The sequence below is a fragment of the Crocodylus porosus genome, unplaced genomic scaffold (genome assembly GCF_001723895.1).
Source record: "Crocodylus porosus isolate Cpor-Errol unplaced genomic scaffold, CroPor_comp1, whole genome shotgun sequence".
NCBI classification, from domain to species: Eukaryota; Metazoa; Chordata; order Crocodylia; family Crocodylidae; genus Crocodylus; species Crocodylus porosus.
In genome coordinates this window covers 157815949-157836953 of record NW_017728886.1, presented here as the reverse complement: position 1 = coordinate 157836953, position 21005 = coordinate 157815949, and the positions used below count along the sequence as shown (strand labels likewise).

Below are 21005 nucleotides of genomic sequence, written 5' to 3'. Positions count from 1 at the left end.
TAAAGAAATATGGATATGAGTGCTTGGCAGGACAAAGCTCTGTGCGCGGAGGGGTGGAATTAACAGCTATGGGAATACCCAATAGGCTCTATTTACCTCTCCCTCCCCTACGCCCCCCCCAAAGGTACAGGGCAGAGCACTTCATATAAGAAGAGAGCTTCATCAGTTGAAAGAGTTAGACAATGTCCCAAACAGTTTCAAAGTGCAGCCTGTATCCAATTCTGAGTTACCTGACAGACATGTAGGACTAACGTGTTACCCCTGCTAGGTGCCTAACTGCCCCTGTTATAGGAGTAGGATTGCCCTCTAGAGACATGGCACAAGGAAATATCTCTATGACTTTAGACGGCAATCCTACTCTTATAATGGGGGGGACTGACATGCCCCAGAGTGAGAAACAGAATTACACTTACAGTTGGGTAACTCAGAATTGGTCTCAAGCTGCATTTGAGTCATCTACTAGGTCAGGACTCCATCAGGCAGTCCATGAGAGCTATCTAGTAACCTCCAAACTCCTGGTCAGGCACCTCTTCCCGCTTCCCTCTCCTTGGCTGCTACTGGAATCTTTAGGTTCCCCCTTCCTGTCCCCAGCTTCTCTTTCCTATCTCTGGGAGGTAGAGTAGGTTGGGGGTGGTGCAACCGTTAGGGAGCCCTTGCCCTGGAAGCCTGAGGTGGGGAGGGGACCAGGGGCCCTGTGTGTGGGGGGAGAGAGGGGGAAGTATAATACAGCGGAGAGAGAAAAGAGGAAGCTTTTGCATAGCATGGCAGAGGGGACCAATGCAACACAGTATGTGGTCCCTGGCCACTCAGAAGTTGAAGAGCTCTGCCCAAGGAAGGTGTCCATCACTGACTATCCTATGGGTTTGGAGAGCAGAAGTTTCAACAATGATAAGTGCTCCATAATTCAAGGCTAAGCCTGAATCTGTATCCATGTACCAAATATTTCTATTATTTGACTTGTCAATACCTATTCAACCCTGAATTTCATTAAATCAGGATACCTTTTTGCCCCATGGGTGGTGCCAGGTCCCTCTGCAGGCTAGATGCAGCTGGTGGGCCCAAGGCAGCCCGAAGGGTGGGAGCAGCAGAGTTCAATCTAGAACAGAGGGCTGATCTGGCTATGTGACTGGGAGCTGATCCAGTTTGTGGGAGAGGTGCAGCCACAGCCCAATCCAGCCATGTGACCCCAGCCTAGGCCCATCCAGGCACGTGGCATTGACCTGGGCCCAATCTGGACATACCGGGCTTGGAAATTTGGCAGTGGAGGATCAGTGGCAGTGCTAGCTGCTACCACTCCTCTGCTGCCAAAATTTCCCAGCCTATAGGAAGCCCTGTGGGCCAGATGTCATGGCTCTACAGGCCAGATTTGGCCTGCAAGCTGGGGGTTGAGCTTCCCTGCACTAAAACATGGTATGAAGTATCATCAAAAATTATTTTCAAACAGAACATTGTGAAAATAAGGTGGCCCTAAGATTACCCAAAGCTCATATCAACACAAGTTTGAAAAGGCATCTGATCCAAGCCACAAAAAGGGAACAGCAGTGTCTGCGTCTCAGATGAAAACTACAAACCAAAAAATGTGATGTAATCTTTCATGGTCTGGTTAACCTTTAAAATCCACATTCAGGTCATTTTTAGATTATATATTTTAGAAAAATATGCACACATACAATTACTATTTTTAAATAATACAAGTTTATTTGTTATTCATATATATAATTTATTAGGCCAACTCCTGAATTCACATACGCACATGGATCACCAAAAAAAAGAAAAGAAAAGAAAAAAAGAACTCTGCACTGGTTTTTAAAAAAAGTACAAAAAATGACCACATTCCAAATGGCAGGGTCTTCTTCATTCCCCAAAACTGTACAGCAGAACAATTAGGAGATAACTTCCTTGGCCAACATCTTGCCTAACCTCGTGCATAACAGAGGTCACCGAGTTTGATCCCATTATTCTTGAATTGAACCCAATTACCTTGTGGCTGAACTCAGGCATATCTGTATTCAAAATGCATGATAGTAAAAGCAGCATGTGGCAAGTATCCACAGTACCATTTGTGCTCCCACTGAAACCAGTGGCAACTATTTCAAAGTTTTTAGTGGAAGCAGGACCAGGTCTATTGTATTTCATGCTGCAAAAAGCTAGGCCAGAAGGAAATGTAGGAAACAGGAAAAACGAGTATTTGGCACCTCACACTTCCATGTATTTTCTAAGCAACAAGAAAGAATGAAATCATAAAACTGGAACTCTGTTTTGCCTGTAGGAGCAGGATTAATTTATAAAACTGTAGGTAAATTAATCCACAGTTGACACCACCGTATGATGTGTGTTAATATAAGTCTGAATTAACTGCCATATAAACATGCCACTTCAAATGAATTCATCATTTATGGCTACAGATTAGCATAATTAACAATCTTAACACAAGAGCAACAAATTTACAAGAGCAAACAATAATTTTATGTAATGTGTCACAATACACAGACCATTGTTTTGGATAAAAGGATGCCATTCAAGATAATTAAGGAAGTGCTTTAATTTTTTAATATATTTTTAGCACATTGGACTAACATGTTCTAAAAAAGTGCCAAAGTAATAAGGAGGCTTCTAAAATATTTATCCAGAAGCAATGACTCTAAAGGGTAAGTCACTTTTGGCAAAACGGCAGTTACTAAAGGAATAATACTGCAGTAAGTCCATTGGCTATGCTGCTGGTCAAATAGAAGTGAATTTGACCCAGTAAAAGGAGCATTACTGTAATCAGGCCCTAGGTATATCATTCTGAAACTATTCAGTGCTAGTGTGATTATGGGAACAACTAACATTTTACCTCAGAATTTTTAATTACTGTTAGTAAATCCTAATATCTTCATTCAGCCAGCCCTCTATCATTTTCAAAGATAAAGAAAAGAGAAATCTCACGTGGACACCTCTTTAATAAGTCCTGCAAGAGGAGCTGAGGGGTAGAACATTCAGTAAAGATTTTTTGATTCAGCATCCCTCTTATTGTTCTAGCAGGATTTAGATTTTACTCCCTTTCCTGCCCAACCTGCTTATGGAATGAAAGATCCAACTCAAATGATGTGTTTGATTATGTATGGGTGGCCTGTATGGGTGGCCTTTAGTCAGCGCCCCAACTGTTTAAGGTCTGCTATTGCAAGTCAAGAGTATCAGGCTCCAAATTCTTTGGATACAAGATACTCCATCTGCAGATTTACAAAAAACAACTCACAAAATTCCTCTCAAGGGCATCAATAGGAAGCTGCTTCTAAGGATGTTAGTTCAGAGGCTCAAATGCAACTTCAAGCATTTACGCTAAGTACAGGCAGTCAAAAAGCCCCAGTCTGAATTGATTCAATCTTCACAGGTTAGTCTGCACAGTTGCATAGATTGCTTAGCATAGACTGCTAAACTACACAGATTGAACCAATAAGCAAGTGAACAGACATTCACTTTTGATTCTGGAAATGCAGCCACATGTCTGCAGAGGCCTAGGTCAGAAGTCAGGGAGTGCTAGAACACACTTCCCTGCTTGGTTGGAACAGACAGCTTCGGCCAAAGCTAGCCTGCCCACCCTGCAAGGAGGAGTTTTCAGGGGAAGTACAAAGCATCTGGGATGCTGAGGGACTGAGTTAATTGGAGTCTGGAAGGGATCTGAGACAGAAGTTCAAGAAACCGATTTAACCTAAATCAGTTAAGTCTAGCGCTACAACCATTCAGGTTTACCTTAAACTGGTTCCAGCCATTTTGAAATGTGAGCGCTGAACTTCGGTTGTGTTACAAATTTGAACTGGTTTCCAGTTCCAATCATATATACTGGTTTCTGTGCAACTTCTATCCCTAGTCTTAGGGATATTTTGTAGAGTTATGAAAACCTTCTGTAACAACCTTGGATTTATAAATGAATAAACAGAATTACATTCTTCCATATATGCCATACTTTCATCATACATGTAATACTCAGTTATTAGATACGTGTTGCTAAGCAACTTAACTCATGGCTTGCCTGTACAGACATGTTTCCACTACAGTCAGCAGAGCTGTGTTCAGCAAACACAGAAAGTGAGGTTCCAAAAACTGTTTATTGCAAAAAAAAGTCACTGTTTATTTTCAGTAATAGAGCCTTTAATAAAACATAACAGCAAAACTAAACCTACAGTTTTTGTATGTTGCTGCCTAATAATTAGGCAAATATCTCCACATTCAGAAGACTGTACCTACAACCAAAGTTAAAGCAGACCTTATGGTCTGAATATGATATTCAATTTCTAAACAACTAGTACTAAGATTTTAGAGAGTGAGGTTCCCAAATGAACCAACTCCTATGATGGCATTCTTGGTAATGGAGAATATGGTCATAATTTCATAGATGTGTATAGATATCAGCTGGGATAAATGGGAGAAGTGACTTCAGTAAATTTTGATGGCACTTAACAGTCTCTACCAAATGAGGATCTGTCCCCAAAAATGTTTAGAAAAAAATTCTGTGCATCTCAGTACACGATTTTGGTGCTTCAAAATCATCTTAAAATGCAACACCTTTAAACACACTGGGGCTACACCAAAATTAATTTAAGTCATGAGTGTTTAGTGCCATCCACAGGATGGACAGCTACGTAGATATGCTATAGTCACCGTGCATTCTCTCTCACTTCTCCTGGCCCACTAGGCACATACATACACAGATACTTATCACATCCTGATTCAGCAAAACACTGAGCCTGTGATTAAGGTTCCAGTTCAGGAAAGACATTTAAGCACATGATTAAATGCAACCTAAATGTTTTGCTGAACAGGGACAAGATCACTAATCTGCTTAAAGAAGTCCTTGGATCATTTGCCAAATTTGGGACCTAAAAAAGGACCACGAACCACAGAAAATGAAAGTTTTATTTTAAAAGCAACATCTTTTACTGCATGTAGAGCTTAAACAAATGACAGCTGTACACCAGTAAAGACAGTCTTTACACTGGTATAAAAATGGAGATAGTTGGACTACATAAAACAGGGGTTGCAAATCATCTGGTCCCAGATACTACCACTTTGTCCAGACTTGACCCACATGCAGCCTGAGTGGTGGGGGTGGAGGAGGGAGTGGCAAGTCAGTGAGCCTGATCCAGCCCACAGGGCTGGCCACATGCCATTCATCTGGCCTCTGGTCCAGCCCCACACCACTCATTGGGTGTGCACTGTGCAGGGCCAAATGAGTTTGACACCCCTGACAAATCCCTACACAAGTGCAACTTATACAAATCCTAAATAAAGTTACCCTGGGGGAAAAAGGGTAAACCTATACTAGTGTAGACACTGTCTGCCCACTTTGATCCTACCATAGCCACAGCTGAATACAGATTATCATTACCTGCTCCCCCATCACCTCATGGTGAGACACTGTACCAGGAGCAGCTACCATGGAATAATTGTTAGTCTGTCTGCTCTGATCCACAGCAATTTACATCATTTACAAAACCAGTATAAATCAAACTGATGCAAATGTGTCATCTGACCAAAGCCTTAGATTGATTGTCTTGCACACGTGCCCTGAGAATACAGTAAACTTGGTGTATACAGGTGAACAGGTCCCAAAAGTGAAAATGTATTTTTTGAGGGATCCCTCTGAAAGTCTTCTAAAATAGGGTATTAAGAAGGCAAAAAGATCCTTCTGAGTCAAATCATCTCTTTTATGCAGTGCTAAGGAGCCAACATTGGCAAACTCATAGTCTCTTTCCTGACAGTCTCTTGCACTGCAAAATACATTTAAAAAAAGATGTTTAAGATCAAGCGGCCTAAGTAAACATGCTGTCTGGTACAAGAGAACACACCAAAGGCAATCTCTCCAATTTGTTTTCATTGAGATGGCTGAAAAAAATAAGCATCTGAGCTGCTGTTCAAGAAGCAGTGAGTATACCATGCACTTTCATATCATGCTAGCAACAGAAAATAAATAAAATACTTTAAAAAGAATGCAGTGGGTGGGAAAGCTCCAACACTGGAAATAGTCTCAATTAGCACAATCACAGCATAATACATTAATAAATGTCTTACCAGGTATTCTCAAATCTGTTTCTTTTTCTATTACTATTTAGAGCACCTGAAACATTAATTTTAAAACTTCCTGATAACATATTTACCCAATATCTCAGTGCCATTTTAAACAAACAGATAAATCTTAATTTCAATGGAACAAAACTATGGCATTTATTGTGATCACTACATACCACTGCAAAATGTTTTTGGGGCTGACTACAGCATGCTGTGCTGTTTCCTCCAATAGTAAGGACAAATAGGGCAATTTTAGAATATTGATTCTAAATAGACTACTTGGATTCTATAATACTGATTGTTGGAACTGCAACAATTACTCATCATATCAAGACCTTCTAGGAGGCTTATGGAAGAGGGAATACTGATCTTGATTGAACATAAATGAATAAAATGCAGCATTTGTATGAACAGATGCAACAGCTAGGATACCAATTAATGCTCATTGCAATGATGGAGGTCTTTGTGTGTGCACTTAGCATGAGGAATTGGCTCCTTTCAAAGGAAGGGAGGAAAAAAAAAAAACCCCACAGGGCAGTTTGGTTCTTTCTTATTATTATTTAGGACTGGGGGGAGGGGTTGCCAGTAGACATCCCTACACTAGGAAACAGACATCTCATTTGTATTGGCATAAAATTTAAAGCGGCACAAGAGACAGCTAAAGGAAAGTCTTTAAGATCACTTTTCCCTAAAACCTGCAAATGGTGGAACAAATGAGACTCCATGCTGTTACTAAATTGAAATGCATAGCTTTACAATAGTCCTATGGCATCCCATGACTGGCCACAGCCACAAACTGGCAATTGTCAGAGATTGCAAGGCTAGAAGGGACTATTATGATCACCTTGCCTAATGTTATTTTTTTTATTGTAATCTGCTCTGAGCCTTTGTTGGGAAGGGTGACATGCACCAGTAAATGGAATAAATAAGTCTCCTACATAACAGAGGTCACTGAATTTCATCTAGATATTCCTGAACTCAGCCTTATAGCTTGTGACTCAACCCAAGCATAAGTATATGCAAGTGTATTTGCCAGCACATCCTGGCAAAAGCTGCAGGTGGCAAGTGTCCAGAGTACTATTTCTGCTCCCACTAAAATCCATGGCAAATATCCCACAGATTTCAGCAAGAACAAGAGCAGAATCCATACTGTAACAAGAAAGACCACAAAGGAATGTAGGAAACAGGAAAAGGGAATACATCTGGCACATCACATCACACTTCCATGTATTTTCTAAATGTGGTGGACTTACCAATTCAGCCTGGCTCGGGGTAACTTTGTTTTTGAGCCCATCCACCAAAGGCTGGGCGGAGTCAGCCTTGCCCCCTACTGGAGTGGCGGGGAGGAGGGGAGAGGCAAAAAGCCTCCCAGACTTCACTGAAGCCTGTGTTCTGCTGGTAGAGCAAAACTTTGGGGGCGGAGCCTCCAAAGTGAATAAAAGGAGCTGCATGTGGCAGACACACTGGGGGAACGGAGAAGAAGGGGCCAAGAAGAACTGGGGAAGGTGAAGCAGTGCCCCCAAAGAGCACAGAAGACTCCCCTGACTGGGACAGGTGTCACAGCCTCATCGGTGCGCAGAACAGCTCACAGGGCCCAAACCTGGGGGCTGCTCAAGGCAGTCCGTATGTGCGTTCCCTGGCAGGCAGCAAGGGGGCGGTGCAGAGACCGCTGCACGGAGCTCAGACCCTGAAGCTGCTCGAGGCAGCTGAGGTCTGTAACCCTTGGCAAGCGGCCAAAGGACACAATGCAGAGATCATTGCATGGAGGATCAGGGATCTGGGAGCTGCTTTGGGTGGTTCAAGCCCCATTCCCTGGCACATGGCCAGGTAGTTGATGCAAGCAGCATTGGACCAGAGGGTGCAAGAGCTGATTGAGCCCCAGTACATCACAAGGCAGCCCAGGCCTCCAACCAATCCAGGCAGAAGGATATGTCCTGCAGTGCACGGGGCCACATTGGGCTGCTGTGCAGGAAGAGAGTGCCCAGGCAGCGAAAGGCCACTCCGGTGGGAGCCAGAGACAGCCCTACAACAACAGGAGTCATGAGTTGCAGGGGAGAGGGGTCTCCCAGAGCAGAGGGAATCCTCAGGAGGGGAGACAACAGGGGCCCTGCAGGATAAGGGTCCTGACCCTACCAAAGATAGCCAGGAAGACCTGAGACCTTGTGCCTCTCCCCGACTAGTAGCAGCAAGGGCTCCCATCACAGAACTGGGGGGGGAGGGGAAAGTCCAGGTATACCTACCCTCACTGGGGTCAGACTGCACCTTATATTTTGTTATATTTGGGTTGTTTTGAGCTTACTATTTTATGAGCATGAGTATATATACACACATACATACATACACATACCTCTTATCTAATACTTTTTGGTTAATGGTTTGTCAGAAGTTGTAAATAGTTACCTGTTGTTTATCCTGTGATATTGTTGTACTTGCCTGCACTTACCTGTCAGAAATGAGCAGGTAGCTCCAGGAATAGGTGTGTACTGTTGGCATTTGCTTTTGCTTATAGTTTTAGGGATCAGTACTGACCTACATGGGGTTTGAGGCCACTGATGGTAGTACTTTTCCTGGGTTGTTGATTATTTAAGATAGCATTGTATGTAAAGTTGAATTGTAAAGTATTTATTCTCAGTTGAAGTGTGTGTGTGTATTATATATGGGAGGTGCCAGATAACCAAATATGCCGGTTACCTGAAAGGTGCAGAACAGGTATCTTTGCCTGTTCGGGCCGCTGCCCCTCCCACCATGTTAGTGTGCTGGGGGACAGGGAGGAGGACCTCAGGCACACTGGGGACAGACTGCTATGCCCCAGTCCACAGGGGCTCAGCAGCACAGGCTGCATTGCCCTGGGTTGTTGGGGGCTCAGCGAAACCGGATGTGCCACGGTGGGTACTTCCAGTTTCACTTTGGTCACATTGACTGGCATGCCAGTTAATAGAGCATGCTGGTTTGTATGATGCCGGATAACACGGCTTTTGCTGTACACAGATACAAGTGAAACATATATAATGTTAATAAATTTGTAAATAGTTAAGCCATCTTGTCTTGGCCTGGCTCTGTAGAGAATAAAGGAACTGGTACAGAGATGATCAGATCCCTCTCACAGCACTACCACCTGATCACTCATCCCTTCCATTTCTAGATGGGGCATGCCCTTGGGTGTATCTGGGCTACATAAACAAGAAACAAAATCATAGAGCTGGAACTGCATGAACTGTCTGTAGGAACAGGATTAAAATATGAAACTAGAGCTAAATTAATGCATGATTGAAACCACCGTATGCTTAATTAATGCTAAAGTACAATTCATTGCTGGTACAAAAGTACAAATCACTTTTCTGGATTGTATCAGCAGAACATTTTTTTAAAACTCATGCCACTTTCAAAGGAATACTTTAAGCATGGCATTAGTTTAGCATAATTAACAATTAACTTAAAAATAAAACAAAACAATAGCTTTTCCAAAATATGTTACAATATATTGCCCATTATTTTAGAAACAGAATGCCATTCAAACTAATTAAGGGGTTTTAATTTTTCACATTTGTAGCAAATTGTCAAAAGTGCCTAAGTCAGTGAGAGGATTCTGAAATGTTTACCCAAAGGCTCTGAGGAGTCTGTCTCAATGACCTTCAATGTGCCTAGAGGGCCATGTTATTTTTGAAAATGGACTAAAAGTAATTTTGAAAATTTCACATCAATAATTTGGGTAACTCCACTGACTAGAGTTTAATTAAAAGTGAATCTGGCCCATTAAAGGGGCAGTACTGTAAACACAGGCAGTAAGTATATCATTCTGAAACTATCAAACATTGGTATAATTAGGGGGTGCTTCTGTTAGAGGTCCTAACAATGCCTCAGCTCTGTAACTCTTAATTTCCCCTTCATCCTTAGGAGCTGTATTCCACTCACAACACTCCTCAGGACCAGGCACCAAAAGCACTGGCAGAGGCACTGCAGACACCCCCCACTGATGGAGGCTGCCTCTGGCTACCATGGTACTAAAAGGATATAGGACATCGACACCACCAGTCAACATTTCTTTTTAACCATATTCCTTCTAACAGAAACTGTCCTTTATATTCTTGGATAGGACCAGTTACTGCAGACTTTTAAATTATTATGTCTTTCTACTATGTTCATTTTTAATGAGCAGGGAGTGTTTTCCTCTGCAGCTTCAGGTACACAAGAGTCTCACATTTTATCAGACTCCAACTAAAAACTTGATAGCAGCCAGGCAGCCAGTGTGCTAAAAGCAGTGCAGGTTGTGCTGACAAAAAGGCTTGTGTATTTTTTTCCTTGTATTCCCCTGTCTGTCTCTATCTCTTGTCCTTTGACTTGGATGGTAAGTGCGTTGCAGATTTGTATAGTATCTCCTCAAAATGAGGTCCTGTTCAATATATCAGTGCTATACTTGTGAAGGCCAGAACCAGAGGGATTAATAAACAATAAGTACGTGCTTCTCGGAGGCATTTAGTATTTTGCCTAACAGGTAATATTAGCTAATATAAAGTTTGTATGTTCATAACCTGCACATGTAATTTGTTGTCATAAGTTTAACCAAAATGATAAAACTAACTGTTTGTATTAATCGTGGAACTGACTGGGCCCCAAAGGCAAAGTTGTAGCTGGAAGACTAGCTGACCTAACAGTTTTTGCTCAGGGTTCAGCCTTGAAAATAAAAACTGGATCCAACCACCTGGCACACCCAACACATTCCAGGAAAGCACGTCCCAAGAAAGCATATTCAGAGAAACCTAAAAGGGTTGGGCTTAGTAATGTTACTTTCAAACCTGAAGATGCTGCATTGTAATTTGCTTATTGGATAAATCCAAGTCTGGGTAGTGACCTTTTTGATAATTTTTAAACCTTTCAATCCGATAGGGTAACAGCTATAGGGCAAGATTGTGAGTGGCTCTAAAGCCAACGGATTAGTATATGAATAGGCATAAAAAGCGTGCGTGTCAGGTGACCAGCAGGAAGGAGGGAACAGAACGGTCACTGCTGTTCCAAATCCAGACTCTGGACTCCCAGTATGAGTGAGGATCAGATCCTAAATCAAGAGACCTTCTCCAGTAATCCCTCCAACAGCGTTGATCAGGGACACTTGACGTCGCTGGAATCACTTGAGAAGTACCTGGCATTGAGGGACTATTGATAAGTTGCCAACCCATGTCTGCCTATTTGTTGTTTTGAACAGCCCAGTGGCTGATTCCCTCACAGTGCCCAGTTGGCCTGCAACAGAATTGATCCATCTATCTGTTGTTATTATTTACTATTAGCTCTTTAATACTGCATTATTTGCTCATCACATTCATCTTTCTGTTAACTGCCGTGTGTGTAAGCTATAATAAATTTGCCTTTCCTTCACTCCCAACTTTGCCTCCTTGATCCGAAACTGAACCAAACAGCCCAGTGGCCGATTCCCTCGCAGCGCCGTTGGCCTCCGATAGAATTAATACACTCATAGTGCCCAGTTGGTCTGTAACAAAAATGGCATCACCTGCACTAACTGTAGCGAATGACTGATGCTCATTCCCCAAATTCATCATGGCAGAGGAAGACAAAGAAATGACAATATCCCCACATGTGAAGTTCTATCTTTGAAAACTTCACTGTGCCTCATAACTGTGCCCAGGGTCAGCTGCTACAAACTCTTAGCTATTATGTTTAACCTTGCTTTTCCAAGTACTCCAATTATCCTTTACATGAATAAGCTACATGAATAATTACAATCATGTGAATAAAGTTCAAGCAGGGATGTCTGAAAAGATGTAGTTCTAAATCTTCAGAGATAGACAGCCAGCCCTTCATGACCTCCTAAAATCCTTCTCCAGTGTGCCTGTGAGCCACCCCATTAAATATAACAAACAAGCAGCTACCATCCTGAAGGGACCATTTTCCAACATCTTGCTACCTTTTTTCCAACTTGGTTTGGTGTTCCTTGTGTCTGTGAGGTTGCTGACAGATGTTCAGTTAAAGGTACAATAGGATCTGATCCCCAATCCCAACAATCATGGCTCCTGCCATACCACATGCACATGTAGGAATTCAGCTCCGAGTTATGCCTTACTGGCAGTTCAGAGAGAGCCTGAGATTGTGATCACTCTGGGCTCCCCCTGCACCAGCAAGTAAAGAGCTGAGAGCCTAGGGAGCCCATGGCTAGGAGCACCAGTCTGCTGATCACCAGACTGGCACTTCCAGCCATATAAAAAGGAAAAACCTTGCAAACATGCAATTAATTTTTTGTCACAAGCAAAATGGTTTCAAGTCTTTATAGTCTGCAATCAGGAAAGAAAAAGAATATTCTGTCTTACAATAATAAAGTTACCCAGAGTCAAAGCATGTGACATGCACCCAGAGCAAGTTCTAATTCTATATATGTACACACACACGAATTAGAACTATGTATGTGTGGGTTTTCAGCTCTTTGAGAAAAATTACATAAGGAGCTGAAATGTCTTTCTAATTACAGGGCTTGCCTAACCACTTATACATTAGAGGGGTTTTCCTTTGAGGGTGGGGAGTGTTTACCAACAGTACAAAATATTCCACCAGTGCCTTTAATAAAATTCTTAATCTTCTTAGAAACAACAATGGGGAACTGTGATCTCACTGTATGTGAAGATACCAAGAGTCGGGGAAATCAACAAAGGAGGATTTTTTTTTGTTTTATATATTTTAATTTAAAACTATCACTGTGTTTGCTGTGCTTTTAGCCCAATTCATCACTTCTTAATTAGCTGAAATTTCTACTCTGTGCTGCCTTAACCCTGCTCCCACTGAAGTCAATGGGAGTTTTATAGAAGTCTTGCTTGACTGAGGGCAAGATGAGGTCCTTTATAATTTAGCCCTTTCAGTGTATTTTCTTAATGAATACCTTAATATTGTCTAGCACTGATCTACTTTTTTAATTTAATGTCCACTCAGTTCCCACTGAAGTGAAACCATTTATATGAGAGAGAGAGAGAGAACCAAACACTGTATTTTCTTAGTGGATCAGCACAAAGTTATTTGGCACAGGCACCTCTGTAAATATTTGTGAAACACTGGGTAAATTTTCAGTGCACCACAGTCCTCAGACCTGCACTTTTCTCAATTGAGTATGGAGGCCAGGAGTCTAGAACTGGTGCTCAATACTGTTGTAAAAGAAAATATGAATTGATACAGGCTGGCTCTGATGTCACTGGGTTACTGTTTTCTTCTGCTTTGTTTAGCTTGGTTTCCTTTTATTTACAAAAGCAGATTGTTTTTAAAGGTAGCAGAATCCTACCATATCTCTAGTTATTTCTACTTTTACTAGGTAATAAAGAAACCCTGCAAAGTGCACTGCTCAGAGTGTAGAGCCTGCAAAAACAAGATGTACCCATTTCTCAGGGGTCCATCTATAAAAGTAGGAAGTAAATTGTGGGAGTAGTTTTCACCATCAAGTAGAAGGTGCAGGCAACCCCCGCTTAATGCAGTTTTACTTAGTGCTATTTCGCTATAGCACTCATTTAAAATTAATACCTGATTTCACTTAGCACTGAGTCAGTTTCACTATAGCGCTCAGTGAAGCAGCAGCGGTGGCAAGAAATGGTGAGTGACAGCAAGTGAGCAGACAGGAATGAGCTCGGGAATGCACTGGTGCCACAGGGCCAGAGCCAGCAGGGGCCAAGGGTGGGGCAGCAGAAGCAAGAAGCAGCAAGTGGGGGGCAGGCATGAGTGCAGGGCCCCTGACAGAGTGCCAAAGCCAGCAGGAGCATGGGCCATGGGCTGACACATGCGCCCGGAGTGGCCAGTAGGCAGGCAGAGGGGTGTGGAGGGGCAACAGCAATCGTGAGAAGCTACGGTAAGAAGCAGCAGTAACCAATTATTTCTATTTGTATTAATGCCTATGGGTAAATGGGTTCCACTTAACGCTCAGTTTTCCTGGAACCAATTAAGAGCGTTAAGCGGGGGTTGCCTGGAAAGTAGTCTCTGTTTTGATATGTCCTATGAATTCAGGACAACCGACTTAACAATGTGCCTTAAGTGGATACCACAAGCGCATGTGAACATATTAAGAGTATGAGAATGCAATAAAGGTCTTAAGTTTCTTAATGCTACCAGCTCAGGAGGTATTTATGTATTTGATACCTCTAGGATTTAGGCACTGTATAAATTTTAGGGTATGAACAGATGCACAATTATACTATACCTTTTAACTAGGAGAGTGTCATCTGTTGCAGCATAACTATTTTATCTGTTTGCTCCTAAACTACAGTAAGTGATGTTAAGCTACAGTAAATAATGCCTTACTGAAATGAAGGTTATTACTATAGTTTAACTTCACTTACTCTGGGTTAGGAATGGATAGATAAAACAGTTATACTACAGCTACAGTGCAGTAATTGCCTTCCTCAGGGGAGTGTAGCTGTTTCATCTGTCCACACATTTAGATAAATCAAAATAAATCTTCTTCCCTAAAAGAACACAAGAGGGGGAAGTTGAAGATCTAGGGACCTTTAAAGCTATGTACCAAAGACTTACTCCAATAGGTATTCCATATGTGGGACTCCCACAGACACTAACAGGAATTCCTCAGAAGGACTCATATCATTGGCATTGTATGAGGTATACTAAAAGAACAAGAGCCAAGTTTAAAATGATAGCTCTTTCTGTTCCCCTGCAAAGTGACTCACTTCTTTCTCGTGGGGATATTTTGAATATCTTATGTTGTATTAAGGACAGGTTACATCTCCCAAATATATGGAAACAATAGATATACTCCTCCCATTTTCATTTTCCTTGTACCCAGCCCTATATCATCTAACTGCCTTAAAAACCAGGTTAAAGAGATAAACCAAATGGAAATGACAGGTTCCATTTATTTATATAATACATTTCACTGCAGAGTGCTTCATGAGCTATATGCACATGTATGTACATTCACACACAGAAATGTAGCCATGTCTGGTGATAACCATCACACAGTATGCAATTCAACAAGGTGTGGAATGAAATTTTGTGCAATAGTTAAATCTTTTTCATGAACAGAGCCATTCAGGTTAATATCCAAAGAGCAGACAGGGCTTTGTTTTTAGATATAGTATTGTGCAGTTAGCTGCATGGAACAAAATGAGTCTAATTCCTCCCCCTCACTGGTTAACCCTGGAGATAGCTCTATGTACTTTAAAAAGAGTATCTTTTTTATGATTTACAATAGTTTTAAAACACTGTTTGCATGGGAGTTGCTTTTTTGTTTTTTTTAATATAGCCTGTGCCTTGAATTTAAACTGCTATCATTTTACAATGAAAACCCTTATGTGGACACGTAAGTGCCTTGATTCAGTTTAGTCTGTGTCACTTGGGAGGGAGTTTAGATACTCTTACACCCAAAGGATTTATTTTGGTACACCCAGGATTCAGATACACATGCAATTAAAAACACAGCAATGAACTCCAACACATATTGCATCAGAGTTTATTGCTCCTAGGTGCTACATTAAAACATGCACCCAGGATCGCAGCACATTGATTTGGGGCCCGGGGCATCAGCCTGCCAGCCTGGGACTGCTCCAATGTGCTGTGGAGGGGCTGGCTGGTGCCCAGCCAGCCCTTTCAGCAGCTACACATGCATTGTTGTGCACTAAAGAAGTAGGATAGTACTTGCAAATGCATGTACCTGTAAATACAAGTACTATCCTATGGAGTACATTAATTTATTGCAGCCTAATAGGACTGGACATGTAGACAATGAGACTTTTACCGGGGAGCTCATTAGTCAGCTCTGCAGTAAATGTCTCATGTAGACATGCCCCCCAATAACACTTCCATGTGTAGACAAGCACTAAGTGAGAAGAGCACAAGGCCAATGTGCCTAGTTCAGAAAGGATTAAGGGCTGGATTATGAAACTTTTGTTTCAAGATAACACAGTACTCCAAACCAGCTATTTAGACCTCAAAGCCACCCACAAGCAAAGTACCACCCCTACTACTAGAATGTAAGTACCACTCAGTAATTTCAGCACATGTGGGTATTTCAGTCCTGGCCTGTTATGCTACAATTCTCCTCTTCTAAAACATTCATGTTCTATTTACCAGGAGGATGGAAAGCCACACTACACTGTTTCCTTAACTATAGTCCTTCTAAATATTGAACTATGTATAGTGCTCCATGAACAAGGACATTTGATATAAAAGTACATCATAAACAGCAGAATGCCTTGTATTCTCTAGAATACAGAGCCTGAAAACTGCACAAGTAATCTTGTGTTGAGAGAGCCTTAAGATGAGAAAGAGGAAACACTATATTTGCACCAGCAAATGCACAGTGTTTCATTCCCTTTAGAAAATAATCTGCATTAGTGTTCATACATACTGCAAATGCTGGATTTATTTGCCTAATCTCAATATCCCCAAACTCTGAATGGAATTAGAGGAATGCACTAATATTTAGCACACAGATCTGTCCTCTGTTTTTCCTGATCCAGCTACTTTATGCTGGAAAGTGGTTTTTAAACCAGCAGAAAATCCATGTGTTTTAAGACCAGCCTCTGTTCGTCTTGTTATATTTAAGCTATAACAGATAAGCTTAACCATATGCCTTTTTAGTCACTTTCACACACACAAACATGCCCTAGTACTGCAGCATTTTCAAACACACCATGAAGATATTTCTTTAAAAAGTTACCTTGACAAAACTAATATCATTCTCTTGAACAGGACTGCATTTTCTCTGCCTTTGATAGTCAAGTTTGCAAGATTTGTTCTAATCTCAGCTGTTTTAAACACCATATAGTTACAGATTTAGGTCAACATCACACACAAATGTTTTCTAGTTCTTTAACCTTTCCATTTTCTTACCTTTCTTGCCAGTCAAGCACTGTAAGCAGAGCCATTTAGCCACTTCATTGTCTTACATTATAAGGAAAAATGAATTGTAAAAGAGAGAGAGAGAACACAAGCTACCTCCTAACATACCTTGAACGGAGGGTAGCGGTCACTGCCAGCTGTTTGACTTTTCAATAGCTTCACTCACACTTCAGTGCTCCAAAGCTTCATGTCACAACCACTGTAGCTTGCAGTCTAAAGCAGAAACAGATTTCTCTCACACACACCCTCTTCCTTTAGCTGTGTGTCTGACAGCTTTGCACTCTTCAGGACTGTAACAGGACTTGTCTCCCAGCCCTTTTGCCACACGAATAAATAATCCCCTCCCTGCTTTTAAGAGCATGTTACCATTATATCTTAAAAAGCACGTCACAGCTTGCATGCAGTAGCAATGAGAAAGCTACATGTATTTATACAGGAAGCTTGAGCACAGCGCTTCCTACTTCCCATCTGAGTCTCAGTTCAACTGCAGGTGATTACTTAAACCCTGTCAGCTTTTAACCAATACCTACCAATACCTATCCCAACCTTATTTTGGGGATCTGTGCTGCTTTATGTTTATAATCCCCCTTCAATTCCTGACAAGATAAAAGTCAAGGGAATAATACAATTTGTGACACCTCCAGCTGCTACTTAACCTCTTCTCAGACAGTAGATTGTCTAGTAGCTGACCTATTGGCAAATGTTGCCTGAAATGTTATCGCTTTCTTCTAATCTTGTCCCACAAAAGAAATTTTCCAAATATGAAGTAATTTTCCCATGGGGAAAATGTCCAAAATTGACAGTGTAATTTCAAGTCTGGATCATTTATGCTGCTGATTTTATTCAGCTTGCTTTGTTAGGACAAACTAAAGGCATGACACTACTGCAGGAAAAAAGCTGCAAGTCTAACATGAAATTTTGACTCTTGAGGCTGAGGGCTTTACATAATAGAGATTATACATACATGAACAAAGAAGTTCTGAATAAGTGTCATTTTTTGTTTATCCAGCTGAAAAAAATCAGCAACAGATACTGTGCCATCTAACACTGGATACAGACAGACTAGACATTTACACGACTGTAATTAGCATTACACCAGTGTAAAAAATGTAATGAACATGCAACACAAGTCTCTGAATTAATTACCCCTTAAAATAGACAGGAGTAAAGTACTTTTGGTATAATTTATATTAAGTTAACTTAAATCTGCCTACCCCTGGGCAGCCATCTGTGAAAACCTGTCAGGCTATTTACCTGCACCCTCACCAACTAGTGGCTTGGCATAGTAATAGCCACCCACTGGGCAAATTACCACAGGATAGCTGCACATCTGTCCCTTCCCAATCCCAGTGTAATTTATGTCGATACACAAAACCTATGTAAATAATGCCAAGTTATATGCACATCTTTCTATGCCCAAAGAGCCAATAGAAGCTCTTCTCTTTCTGCTGAAGGAAAGTGCTACACCATTGATAAGATGTACAGAGATTCCATACCAGAGCTCCAATGGTGTGGTAAGAGACCTAAAGAAACAAACTAAGGATGCTAATCTATAATTTTCTCTTTATGATGAAATGTGTTTATTTGCATAACATATAATTATTGTTGGCAAATTGCCTGCATACTTAGTGGTACAAACTGCTGAATGTAGACTAATTTCTTTTGTGTAAATATCTCATGCCCAACTTCCCACTCATTTTCAGAGTTGTTCTACATATGTGTTTGAGAGATGCCCGAATTAAATAAAATTTCCTTTTGCGACCTGAATTCAGCCCCCTAGCGTGTATGATACTGTCTTTCATTTTATGATCACATACTACGTGTTCCACAAGCAGAGCTGTCAGCTTTGCTACCTTAATTCTCTTTTAACATTCAGTGCTTTTATAATTCATTTTCCTTTAAGAGAACAGAAAAAAAAATTGATTCTGTGGAATCATGTTTACCCCTCCGTGACATAATTCATTGGCAAGATTGGAACCCTTGAATCCACAAAGCAAATCTTTGTCTTGTGAGCTGCTCCTAGTATAGTAAGCCATTCATCTCATTTGCCTGACAGAAACCTATTTTACTAGTGGGTTTCATAGCTATTTGCTGTTCTGCAAGGGAATATTGAGTTTATAGGTTCAATTCCAAGTTCAGGAAAGAGACTTAATAGTGGGGGTCTACTACAGACCTCCCAACCAAAGGGAAGAGCTTGACCAGGAATTCTTAGGTCAGCTCATGGAGGTAGTGAAGTCTAAGGATGTGGTAGTCATGGGGGACCTAAACTTCCTGGACATCTGCTGGGAAGAGCAGTCAGCCAGGTCTGACCGCTCACGTAGGTTCTTAGCCAGAGTGCAGGACCTCCATCTAACCCAGGAGATGCACAGCCCCACCAGGGGTGACGCCTTGTTGGACCTAGTGCTGGCCACGGATGATGACCTGGTGAGGGGGCTGCGGGTGCTCGACCACCTGGGCAACAGTGATCATTGCCTGCTGGAATTCACCATCCAGTGCAAGGTGGCAAAGGCCTGCAGCAAGGCAGCAGCCCTAGATTTCAGGAGGGCAAACTTCAATGAGCTAAGGAGAATAGTCCTGGAAGCACTGTGGTCCCAGAGGGGAGGGGAGCCAGGTGTCCAAGGAGAGTGGTCACTCCTTAAGGAGACAATCCTCCAAGCCCAAAGGGAGGTAATCCCAATGAGGATCAAAGGGAGCAGGAGGGCACACAAGCCCCCATGGCTCACCAAAAGCATCCGGGAATGTCTCCTTGCTAAAAGGGAGGCATACACCCAATGGAAGGGAGGGGACATCACCAGAGATGACTATACTGCAGTTGCTCAGGGATGTAGGGTGACAGTCAGGAAGGCCAAGGCAGAGATGGAATTAGGACTAGCTTCCCGGATTAAGGACAATAAGAAGTCCTTCTTTAAATACATAGGGGGTAAAAAGAAAGTTCCGGGTAATGTGGAGCCCCTGCAGGACACGTTAGGAAATTTGGTCATCATTCCAGATGACAAAGCCAACATATTTAACAATTTCTTTGCCTCTATCTTCCTAAGCAGGGACCAGAACAGCTACCCCCGCTGGGCCCTCCTCAGGCCCCAAGGGAGGCACACCTGGGCCAAGGGTTAGGGAGGAACTAGTTAGGGAGCTTCTGGAGGGACTGAACGTATTCAAGTCAGCTGGTCTGGAAGATTTCCACCCTAGAGTAGTAAAGGAATTGGCGGAGGTCATTGCAGGACCCCAGCACAGCTTTAAGAGCACTCGTGGTCCTCTGGTGTGGTGCCAGAGGACTGGAAGAGGCCCAATGTGGTTCCCATCTTCAAAAAGGGTAAGAAGGAGGACCCAGAAAACTACAGGCCAGTTAGTCTTACCTCAATCCTAGGCAAGCTGTTTGAGAAAATTACTCTGGCACACATCCATGAGGGGCCAGCAGGGGATTTCATGCTTAGGAGCAACCAACATGGGTTCATCAGTGGCAGGTCCTGTCAGACCAACCTGGTGGCCTTCTATGATCAGATCACCAAATCATTAGATGCAAGGGTAGCAATGGACATAGTCTTCCTGAACTTTCGGAAGGCCTTCGACACTGTCTCTCACCCTGTTCTCATTAAGAAACCGGGGGACTGTAGTGTCGACACCCACACAGTCAATTGGGTCGCCAACTGGCCGGAGGGTTGCACCAAGACAGTGGTGGTGGATGGGTCATTTTCAACCTGGAGGGATGTTGGCAGTGGGGTTCTGCAGGGCTCGGTCCTCGGGCCCGCACTGTTCAACATCTTCATAAGTGACTTGGACAAGGAGGTAAAAAGCACCCTGTTCAAATTTGCTGATGACACGAAGATGTGGGGGGATGTGGGCACACTACAAGGTAGCAATAGGCTACAGTCGGACCTAGACAGGCTACAAGGGTGGGCGGATGAGAATAGGATGGGTTTCAACACCAACAAGTGCAAAGTGATGCACCTGGGGAAGAACAACCGGCACCATACCTACAGGTTTGGGAACTCCCTTCTCATCAGTACAGAGGCAGAAAAGGATCTTGGAGTCATCATTGACTCCAAGATAAACATGGGCCGGCAGTGTGGAAAGGCAGTTAGGAAGGCCAGCCGCACCCTGTCATGCATCCACAGATGCATCTC

The 21005-nt window shown here is 42.3% G+C and overlaps 1 protein-coding gene across 3 annotated transcripts in view; it reads right to left on the bottom strand.

The window, feature by feature from the left end:
• Positions 1-21005, bottom strand: part of RNF144B (ring finger protein 144B) — a 135196-nt gene that overhangs the window by 54526 nt on the left and 59665 nt on the right. Inside the window, exon 1 of one of the 3 annotated variants that reach the window (XM_019543953.1) lies at positions 16993-17333. The exons of 1 other annotated variant lie outside the window; for it this stretch is intronic. The gene's annotated coding sequence lies outside the window, so the exon portion shown is untranslated. Of the gene's footprint in view, positions 1-16992; positions 17334-21005 lie in introns of those variants that run through there. One more of the 3 variants, XM_019543940.1, reaches the window with a different exon arrangement.